The sequence below is a fragment of the Physeter macrocephalus genome, chromosome 14 (genome assembly GCF_002837175.3).
Source record: "Physeter macrocephalus isolate SW-GA chromosome 14, ASM283717v5, whole genome shotgun sequence".
In the NCBI taxonomy this organism is placed as follows: domain Eukaryota; kingdom Metazoa; phylum Chordata; class Mammalia; order Artiodactyla; family Physeteridae; genus Physeter; species Physeter macrocephalus.
This window is the reverse complement of record NC_041227.1, coordinates 89,101,483-89,113,321: the sequence shown is the minus strand read 5'-3', so window position 1 is coordinate 89,113,321 and position 11,839 is coordinate 89,101,483.

Here is an 11,839-nt window from a genome sequence, read left to right as displayed (position 1 = left end):
CGGCTGGGCCCGTGAGCCATGGCCGCTGAGCCTGCGCGTCCGGAGCCTGTGCTCCGCAACGGGAGAGGCCACAGCAGACGGAGGCCCGCGTACCACAAAAAAAAAAAAAAAAAAAAAAAAAAGAAAGAGGGGGGAAGAGTCTAGCTGTTCACTACCACAAAGGGTGTTTTGAGTTGGCACCAATTTCTGGAAGTCCCCAGGGTGTTGAAAATGCTCGGTTTGGTTCAGCAATTGCAGCTCTTTCAGACGTCAAAGTGGATGGCTTTCATGACGTGATCATTGGTTACTTCTGGAAAATCAGAACTCAGGAGCTGTACATCTACCATGGTCGTGAGGGCAGTATTTGCATGAGGTATTCCCAGAAAATCTTGGGATCTGTTGGAGCCTTTAGGAGCCATCTTCAGTATTTTGAGAGATCCCTGGATGGCCATGGAGATTTAAATGGGGATTCCATTACCGATGTGTCCATTGGTGTCTTTGGACAGATCGTTCCCCTCTGGTCACAGAGTATATTGCTGATGCTTCCTTCACACCAGAAAAAAATCACTTTGCTCAACAAGAATGCTGAGATTGGGCTTCCCTGGTGGCTCAGTGGTTGAGAGTCCGCCTGCTGATGCAGGGGACATGGGTTCGAGCCCCGGTCCGGCATTTGATAGTTGTTGCCTAGCACACAGTAGGTGCTTAATAGGTATTTCTTGAATGAACAAATGGGGAATTTGGCTTCTAGTGGGAAAAAAACATCCTTGGATTGTGGATTCTTGAAATGAGGTACCAAACAACTCAGCATGAATCAGGGTTCAGCGGGACATTGCTCTGAATTCCAAGCCAGCCAACTACAGGGGAGACGATAAAAACAGAACACTGGTTGCTCGCTGCCTTGAAAGGGAGAGTGGTTCCCTGGGATGACTTCATGAAAAGGACACAATTAGCCTTGACCTGGGGTTTATTTCCTTCACAAATTAAGCAGTCCTGGCTGGCACTGGAGCCGTGCTCCTTGCCAGGCCTGATGGCAGAAGGGATTTTCTGAATGGCTAATTAAAATGAAGCAGGCGATGCCCAGCTATCACTTCTAATTGTGCTGGGCTTTGAAAAGGCTTGCAGGGCTCAGGAACAGAAACTTTGATTTCTTTTTTTTTTTTTTTTTGAGTAAGTTGGAAGACACACCTAGGAAGCAAACACTAAGTTAAGTTACCACGAATGGCTCACAGGCAAAACGTTATTTGGTCTCATAATATTTTTGATGGGCCTAAAGGCGTTGAATAGTGATAATTTTGATAAGCACAGATTAATAACTAGGGTTCCGTTTTTATAATGGGCAGGTTTGGAACATTCCAGCCACATTCTTCTGAAAGCTGTCTCATTTTGAGCAGTTGGGTACCTTATTTCTGGAATTCATGTCCTAGGAGTGTTTCCCCCTAGAAATCAGACATGCCACTTACTCAAGAAATATTTTTTTTGAGTGTCGACTATATCAATTTTACATTAAATAACGTCTGTATGTTAGTGAGTGCAGTCAAACCTTGGAAAAAGGTTTACCAGACTCTTGATGGTGGTGCTTCTGGGAGACAAAATCAGAGGTGGTGTGTGATATTTGTTTACGATGTGCACGCATTACTTTAGTAAGCAGGGAAAAACCCACAGAGAGATAAACATAAGCAGAATCACAGAGGATCCGCAGAAAGCTCAGCCTCAGTGATTCGAGATGATGTGGAGCAGGCTGCAGGGTGGGGGGCAGGGTTGTGGGTTTTGAGTTCAGAGAAACAGCAGTCCCAGCTCTGGCTGAGGGCAGGCCACCTTGCCCCGATAACCAGCCGTCCCTCCTCTCTGCTTCCTAGGGAAAGGCAAGCTTGATAACCAATCAGAAGGGGCATTTTTGATTGACTCCCCAAATTCCTACCTTAAATCCTGCCCATTGTCATCGGATGAGACATCGTCCACGTGGATCTGGTCACAGTCCTGTAGAGAATTTGGCAAGAAGAGAAAAAGGGAGAAATGTGACTGGTGAAGCTGATGCAGCCTTTAAGAGTTGGTTTCGGGCTTCCCTGGTGGCTCAGTAGTTGAGAGTCCGCCTGCTGATGCAGGGGGCATGAGTTCGAGCCCCGGTCCGGGAAGATCCCACATGCTGCGGAGCGGCTGGGCCCGTGAGCCATGGCCGCTGAGCCTGCGCGTTCGGAGCCTGTGCCCCGCAACGGGAGAGGCCACAACAGTGAGAGGCCCACGTACCGCCAAAAAAAAAAAAAAAAAAAAAAAGAATGCTGAGTTAAACCTCAAACTCTGCTTCTTTGCGAAGTTTAGACCTACTAAGCAAAACAATCCAGTGGCCATTTTATATAACATCACAATTGATGCAGACCAATAAATAAACCTCTGTGGGTTTATTTAAAGAAAATAATGAACGGTGCTTGCAGAAGACCGTGATAGTAAATCAAGCACAGAGTTGCTCTGAGTCCATCATCCACATAGAGCCCTATGATGTTGTCAACCCTCTGGATCTGTGTGTGAACATCAATCTGGAAAAACCCTGGCATTAGCCCTGAAGCCTACTCGGAGACGGCCAAGGACTTCAGTATCCCTTTCTATCAACAGAAGAAAAGAAATCATGCACTAAAAAGGAACATCATTAATATATGTCGAGAGACTGATTTAACTTGGGATAAGGCCTTGCCAGTTGCCCTGCTCACAGAAGCAGGCTTAAGTTAAGCCCCTTTGAAATATCGTGTGATAGGCCATTCCAGGTGTCTGCGCAGCAGGAGAATCTATAAATGCTCTAAAAGACCCAGCATTTGCCGATTATGTAAAAACGTTGGACACTATACTCATCTCTGTTCATGAGCTTGGGGGTCAGAGCTGGAGGGTAAACATGGAGGAGCCATTGGAAGATAGATGGCTTTTAATGCCATGAGACTGGAGTGCCTAGGGAGAGAGTGTGGAGAGAGAAGAGAAGGAGCGTGGAGCATCCCAGCACTTAGAGGTCAGGTTGAGGAGGATGGCTTGTCAAAGGGATGTAGAGTTAGAGAAGTAGCAGAAAAGCCAAGTGACCTGGAGGCCAAGAAAAGAGAGTGTGTGAAGGAGGGAGCCGTCAGCTCTAGCTAAGCTGCTGGGAGGTCAAGTAAGAAGGGAGCTAAGCAACCAGCCGGTTTAGCTCTTAGAGATCACAGATGACCTGGGGGGAGAGTGACTCTGTGCGGTCCCACTCGAGTGGGTCGAGGTGAGGATGGGATGTGAAGGCATGCAGACGGTGGCTGTAGACACAACTCTGTCAAGCTTTGCTGTGAATGGGGAGGAACATTGTTGGCAGCCCGAGCACAAGAAAGAGATGAGGGTTGCTGGAGTGTGTTTGATGCTGGTGGGAGTAACCAAGGGTGGGTGAGTGGGTAGACTTGGCTCACTACCAGGCGGAGAAATGGGTCTCAGGTAGTAGGGAAGACTCCTCATCCCCAGAGGGATGGGGAAGACAGGGGGTGTGGGTCACTTAGAGTGTGGGAAGGATGAGGCAGTTTCCCTCTAGTGGTTACTGTTTTCCCAAAGAATGAATTAATCCTGTGATAAACCATAATGGAAAAGAATATGAAAAAGAATACATATATATGTGTGTGTGTGTGTGTGTGTGTGTGTAACTGAATCACTTAGAAATAGACATAGAAATTAGCACAACACTGTAAGTCAACTATACTTCAATAAAAGAATTTTTAAAGAAAGAATGAATCAAGCTTATTGCTGGAGGAGAGAGAGCTACAGGTCCTTTGAGGAGAAAGAAGGTGTGAAATGTTCATTTTGGGGAGTAGGAAAACAAACCTTCTAGGATAGAATAGGATTTCTGGGCAGGTTGAGAGTCCATTTGAGATGTGGAATCAAAAATTACAATTTCAGAGGTGAATGCACCATGAAGCTAATGAAATGTACAATTCAGGACCCCTCACTTACTCAGGCCCCTGGGAGGGTCCCGGCAACGTGCTCATACGGCCATATGCTTCTGTAAAGCTTGCCAAAATAAGGTACTTTAACTGCAAATGGCAAAGCCCACTGTCTGTTTTCACTCCAGCTTCCCCTCTGTCACCCTTCCCTTGCAGTCGCTGTGGGCATTCAAGGCTATGTTAATGGTAATGCAGTTAATGTGGTTCCCTGTCACTTCCACACATAGTGAAGCTAGCCCAGCCATCCTGGGGTGGGAATGGCTTCCAGGGAGACTCCTGTCACCTGTGCCCACTCACTAGCCGTCATGCAGTGAAGGTGCAAAGCCCAAGGGCACATGTGATATGAATGCATCCAGTGCTCTTGTCACTCTAAGTACATGGGTGGTAGAGGAAAAGTGAGATTTGAAATATACAAAGTCAGTAGCCAGTCTGTGGAGGGTATTACAGGGGTATGCAGGCAATTAATTGATACCAATAAGGTATTTTTCTGGACTTTGTAACCTTTGTGGCATTTGCCAGCCTTTTCAGTTTGTAAGTTGTGATCTCTTGTTTCACTGTAAATATTTTTTTTCATCTTTATTGGAGCATAATTGCTTTATACTGTAAATATTACTTTTTGTACCTAGTTTTATATTATTTGCTTAAAAAGCTCTCACCCCCCCAAAACAATTATATACACCTCAGGCTCCCCAAACCTGAGACCAGTTGGCCTGGTTGGGGGATTTTCTCCAGCCATGGCTCCTGTGCAGATGTGGCTGTGAGGGCATGTTCCACACCCATTCCCAGGGTTTCTAAGGCTATGGGTTGGGGCCCTCTGTGGATGGCACGCCTCCGTGTCAGCGCAGGCCTGCGTGCGTGTGCCTTGTGGTTGTCTGTGTACGTGGTGTGTGTATGGGTGTCTGGGCCTCTGGCCTGTTCCTGGCCGCCCTCTCAACACGGGGCAGCGTCAGGGCTTGGGGGAGGGGAGCTCGTGTCCCACACGCGCTGGGGCCCTAGGGAGGCCGGAGGTGGGGAAGGAACTGAGACAGCACAGCTGGCCTAGTGTCGCTGCTTCCCCTCCCCCGCTGTGACGTCTCCCCAGGCCTGGGTTCTGAGGCTCAGCTCCTCCCTCTTTGTTCTTCAAAGAGGAGGATGGCTTCCTGGGACCCCCTGGGTCCTGGGAAGGGCGAGTTCTTGGAGAGTTCGGACCTGGGGGTTGGGGGTGGGGGAGTAGGAGGCCCAGGCCCCTGGGCCAAGGGAAGAATCAGGATAGAAGACCTCTATAGAGCCCCAAACAAAACAGACAATAATCCCTGCCTTACGGCCCATACGTCCTTGTGGGGGAAACAGTCAAATGCACATCGTACAGAATTTATCATTTGTCAGTTGGTGATAAGCGCTATGGAGAAAAGTGAAGCAAGGAAGAGTGGAGAGTGGGAATTGTGACTTTAGACAGTAAGATGAGGGAAGGACTCACTGAGAAGGTGAAATTTACAGAGGTGAGGGCACAAGCTACAGGGCCACCTGGGGTAAAAGCACTCCAGACAGAGGGACAGGCTGGCTAGAAGGACAACCTGCCAGGCTTGTCAGGGGAACAGAGAGCAGCAGGGAGTGGAGTGGGGTTGTCTGGAGTGGAGGTAGCAGGTGAGATCAGAGCGACAAAGTAGGAGGCTGATTATGTAGAACCTTCTAGGCCATCGCAAGGACTCTGTCACCTCTGAGTGTAATGTGAAGCCATTGGAGGACTTTTTCCCCCCTAGCTTTTTTGTTTTGTTTGTTTTTGGAACTTTTAATTTTTATATAATTTCAAACTTTCAGAAAAGTTACAAAAAAGAACAAGGATTATACATCAACTATTCTTCAATTTAAAAAAAAAAAAGGAAGAAAGTACAAGGAACTCCTGTGTACTCTTTTCTCTATTGTTTGCATTTGCTCCGTTTGCTTATCATTTCTCTCCAAATATAATATAGATATAAAATATTTGTTTTCTGAATAATTTGGGGGTAAATTGAAAACACCAGGCCCTTTTGCCTAAGTTACTCAGTGTGTTTTCTGAGAATGAGGACATTTGTAGTAATAATAGTACATAGTAGTACAACTATCAACATCAGAATATTAAAATTAATATAATACTATTATTTAATGCCAGTCCATACTTAAATTTCCTCAAGTGTTTCAATTACGTCCTCTATAGCCCTTTTTTCCCAATCCAGGCTTCCATCCAGGATCCCACACTGCATTTAGTTGTTCTGTCTGTTCAGTTTCATTTAATCTGGAAGATTCTTGATCATCAGTTTTTTTATATATATCCTGGAATTTTAAAAAATTTATGGAAATATAGTTGATTTACAATGTTGTGTTAACTTCTGCTGTACAGCAAAGTGACTCACTTATACTATTCTTTGTCATATTCGTTTCCATTATGGTTTATCACAGGATACTGAATATAGTTCCCTGTGCTATACAGTAGGATGTTGTTGTTTAGCATCCTATATATAATAGTTTGCATCTACTAATCCCAACCTCCCAATCCTTCCCTCCCCACCTCTCCTCCCCCTTGGCAACCACAAATCTGTTCTCTATGTCTATGTCTGTGAGTCTGTTTCTGTTTCATAGATATGTTCATCTGTGTTGTATTTTAGAGTCCACATATAAGTAATATCATATGGTATTTGTCTTTCTCTTTCTGACTTACTTCACTTAGTATGATAATCTCTAGGTCCATCTATGTTGCTGCAAATGGCATTATTTCATTGTTTTTGATGGCTGAGTAATATTCCATTGTGTATACACACATCTTCTTTATCCATTCATCTGTCGATGGACATTTAGATTGTTTCCATGTCTTGGCTATTGTAAATAGTGCTGCTGTGAACATAGGGGTGCATGTATCTTTTTGAATTATAATTTTGTCTGGGTATATGCCCAGGAGTGGGATTGCTAGATCATATCATATGGCAACTCTATTTTTAGTTTCTTGAGGAACCTCCATACTGTTTTCCATAGTGGCTGCACCAATTTACACTCCCACCAACAGTGTAAGAGGGTTCTCTTTTCTGCACACCGTCTCCAGCACTTATTTGTAGGCTTTTTAATGATGGGCATTCTGACCGGTGTGAGGTGGTACCTCATTGTAGTTTTTTTTTTTTTTTTTTTGAAGATGTTGGGGGTAGGAGTTTATTAATTAATTTATTTATTTTTGCTGTGTTGGGTCTTCGTTTCTGTGCGAGGGCTTTCTCTGGTTGCGGCAAGTGGGGGCCACTCTTCAGCGCGGTGCACGGGCCTCTCACTATCGTGGCCTCTCTTGTGGAGCACAGGCTCCAGATGCGCGGGCTCAGTAGTTGTGGCTCACGGGCCCAGTTGCTCCGCGGCATGTGGGATCTTCCCGGACCGGGGCTCGAACCCGTGTCCCCTGCATTAGCAGGCAGATTCTCAACCACTGCGCCACCACGGAAGCCCCTCACTGTAGTTTTGACTTGCATTTCTCTAGTAATTAGCGATGATGAGCATTTTTTCTTGTGCCTGTTGGCCATCTGTATGTCTATTTAGGTCTTCTGCCCATTTTTCGATCGGTTTTGTTGTTGTTGTTGAATTGTATGAGTTGTTTGTGTATTTTGGAACTTAAGCCCTTGTCAGTCACATCATTTGCAAATATTTTCTCCCAGTCCACAGGTTGTCTTTTTGTTTATGGCTTCCTTTGCTGTGCAAAAGCTTATAAGTTTGACTACGTCCCATTTATTTACTTATTTATTTATTTTCCTGTTGTGTGGCTTCCTTTGCTGTGCAAAAGCTTATAAGTTTGACTACGTCCCATTTATTTACTTATTTATTTATTTTCCTCTTGTGGCTTCTCCCGTTGCGGAGCACAGGCTCCGGACGCACAGGCTCAGCGACCATGGCTCACGGGCCCAGCCGCTCCGCGGCATGTGGGATCCTCCCGGACCGGGGCACGAACCCGTGTTCCCTGCATCGGCAGGCAGATTCCCAACCACTGCGCCACCACGGAAGCCCCCATTTATTTATTTTTGCTTTTATTTCTATTGCCTGGGAGACTGACCTAAGAAAACATTGGTATGATTTATGTCAGAGAATGTTTTGCCTGTGTTCTCTTCTAGTCTTATGGTGTCTTGTCTTTAAGCCATTTTGAGTTTATTTTTGTGTATGGTGTGAGGGTGGGTCTTCACAGTTTTGAAGAGTACAGGACGGTTTCCTTGTAGAATGTCCTTCACTTTGGTTCATCAGATGTTTCTCCACGGTTAGATTCAAGTTATTCAGGTTGTGCATTTTTGGCAGGAACCTCACCCCAGAAGTGGTGTGGTGTCCTTCTCAGTGCATCACATCAGAAGACACATGTCAGTTTGTCCCAATTTAGAGGTATTGACTTTGATCTTGAAGTTGAAATGGTGTTTGCCAGTTTTCTCCAGGTTATCATTTCCCCTTGATAGTAATTAATATGCAATTTGTGGGAAGATACTTTGAGATTCTTTACTACTTGTACCTCACTAAAAGTTCACCCACTAGTTTAGTATCCATTGATGATTTCTAACTCCAGCCCTCCTTCTATATTTATTAGTTGGCAGTTTACTGTAACAAGAGTGTTGTCTTTTCCTCCCATTTATTTATTTATACTGATATGAACTTTGGATTCTTACTTGACTCGGTGCATTATTTATTTTAATCCTCAGATTGTCCAAGATTTAGCCAATGGAAGCCCCTTTAGCCACAGCCCCTAGCTGCTGTGTCTTTTTGATATACACCCAATATTTTTGAGCACTTCTTTACTTTCTGGTGAAACAAAATGTTCTAAGATCATTTTGTAATTCCCCAGCTGCAGCCCTAGAGACACCCTTTTCTCCAAGGAGTGCTGGTTCGTTTTAGTAGAAAATGGTATTTAGTAACCAAGATCTGAGCAGTTGGTGTGTTTATCACTACTTGTGTGTCATTCCTTTTAGGCTCCCTCAGCAGACAGAGCTAGGAAATATAGGTGTATGTATACATTGTGTATGTGCATACATTTCCTTATATTACATTTCCTTCCTTAACTATACACATTAAAACCATGAATTCATATTGATACCCTACTGAGAGATTTTAAAGAGAGGAATGACAGAATATGATTTATGTTTTAAAAGGATCACTTTGCCCAGTATGTTCAGAATAGACTGTAAGGGAACAAGGAACAAGAGTGGAAGCAAGGAAATAATTTAGGGGCTATTGCAATAATCTGGGTGAGAGATGAGGGTGGCGTGGGCCAGAGTGTAGTATTGAAGTGTAGTAACAAAGAGTCAAATTTTTTACCTAGTTTAAATAAGAAATTGTTGACTGATTTTTTTTTTTTTTTTTGCGGTATGCGGGCCTCTCACTGCTGTGGCCTCTCCCGTTGCGGAGCACAGGCTCCGGACGCACAGGCTCAGCGGCCATGGCTCACGGGCCCAGCCGCTCCGCGGCACGTGGGATCTTCCTGGACCGGAGCACGAACCCGTGTCCCCTGCCTCGGCAGGCGGATTCTCAACCACTGCACCACCAGGGAAGCCCTATTGACTGATTTGATGTGGACTGTGTGTGTGTGAGAGAGAAAGAGATGAATCAGAGATGATTCTAAGGTTTCTGGTCTGGCTAACTGAAGAAATGGAATTTCTATTTACTGAGATGGAAAGACTACAGGTGAAGCAGTTTTGGGGGAGATGACCAGCAATTTGGTTGGGACATTTTAAGTTTGTGATTCCTTATTAGATATCCAAGTAGAAACAATAAGTGGGCAATAGGATATATGCATCTGTAATGCAGGGAAGAGTTTTGGAGCTAGAAATGAAAATTGGGGATGCGTTAATGTAGTATAGGTTGATATTTTAAACCATGAGCCTGGAGATCATCAAGGGAATGAATACAGATAGAGAAGAGAAGAGGCTAGAAAATTGAGCCTTGGAAACACCTCAACATTTAGAGATCCAGGAGATGACGAACTAGCAAAGGAGTCTGTGAATGAATTGTTAACGAAGTGGAAGGAATATAAGAAGAGTGTGGTGTCCTAGAAGGCAAGTGAAGAAAGTGTTTCGAAGCAGGGAGAGTAAGCATCTGTGTCAACTGCTGCTCAGTAGTGATCAACGGATTTAGCGGCGTGATGGTCATTTTGTAACGTTAACAAAAGCAGTTTTGATGAATGGGGGTTGGGGGCACCCGATTAGAGAGAGTTCAAAGGAAAATGGAAAGATGGTATTGGAAACAGTGGGCATAAGAGAAGTTGTTTTGCTGTAGAGGGGAACAGAGGAATGTAGTGGTAGCTGGAGGGGAGTTGTGGGGTTAAGATGGCGTTTCCTGTCTTGCATGTTCTAAATTGAGATAAACTTTATTGTGTTTGTAGCCTGGTGGGAATAATCCAGTTAGAAAAGGGGGAAATTGATGGTAAAGAAAGAAAACAGAGCAATGTCCTTGAGTGGGCCAGAGGGAACGGGAGATCTAGTTGGTGTGGGGGTTGGCCTTAGTTAGGTGGAAGGGTTCATCTACAGTTAGGAGGGAGGGGAATAACATGTGGTCGCAGACTCAGGTAGGTAGGCCGGTGCGATTGCCGATGTCAGTAGGAAAATTTCTTCGGAATGCCTTTTTAAAAATTGAAGTATAGTTGATTTATAGTGTTATGTTAGCTCCAGGTGTACAGCACACTGATTCAGTGAATACATATACGTTTTTTTCAGATTCTCTTCCCTTATAGGTTATTACAAAATATTGAGTATAGTTCCCTGTGCTATACAGTAGGTCCTTGTTGGGTATCTATTTTATATATAGTAGTGTGTATATGTTAATCCCAAACTCCTAATTTATTCCCCTACTTCTGCTTTGGTAGCCATAAGTTTGTTTTCTATGACTATGGGTCTATTTGTTTTGTAAATAAGTTCATTTGTTTTGTTTTGTTTTTAGGTTCCACATATAAGCCATATCGTATAATATTTGCTTTGTCTGGCTTACTTCACTTAATATGGTAATCTCTAGGCCCATCCGTGTTGCTGCAAATGGCATGATTTCATTCGTTTTTATGGCTAATATTCTGCTGTATATATATATATATATATATATATATACCACATCTTCTTTATCCATTCATCTGTCGATGGATATTTAGGTTGCTTCCATGTCTTGGCTATTGTAAATAGTGCTGCTGTGAACATAGGGGTGCATGTATCTTTGCGAATTATAGTTTTCTCCGGATAAATGCCCAGGAGTGGGATTGCTGGATCATATGGTAGCTCTACTTTTAGTTTTTTGAGGAACCTCCATACTGATCTCCATAGTGGCTGCACCAAACTACATTCCCACCAACAGTGCAGGAGGGTTCCTTTTTCTTCACACCCTCTCCAGCATTTATTATTTGTCGACTTTTTGATGATGGCCATTCTGACCAGGGTGAGGTCATACTTCATTGTAGTTTTCATTTGCATTTCCCTAAATTAGTGATATGGAGCATTTTTTCATGTGCCTGTTGGCCATCTGTATGTCTTCTCTGGAGAAATGTCCATTTAGATCTTCTGCCCATTTTTTGCTTGGGTTGTTTGAACTGAACGGTATGAGGTGTTTGTATATTTTGGAAATTAATCCCTTGTTGGTTGCATCATTTGCAGATATTTCTCCCGTTCTGTAGGTTGTCTTTTTATTTTGTTTATGGCTTCCTTTGTTGTGCAAAAGCTTTTAAGTTTAATTAGGTCCCATTTGTTTATTTTTGTTTTTATTTCCATTACTCTAGGGGACGGATCCAAAAAGATATTGCTGCAATTTATGTCCAAGAGTGTTCTCCCTGTTTTCCTCTAGGAATCTTATAGTCTCCGGCCTTACATTTAGGTCTTTAATCCATTTTGAGTTTATTTTTGTATATGGTGTTAGAGAATGTTCTAATTTCATTCTTTTACATGTAGCTGTCTAGTTTTCCCAGCAGCACTTATTGAAGAGACGTTTTT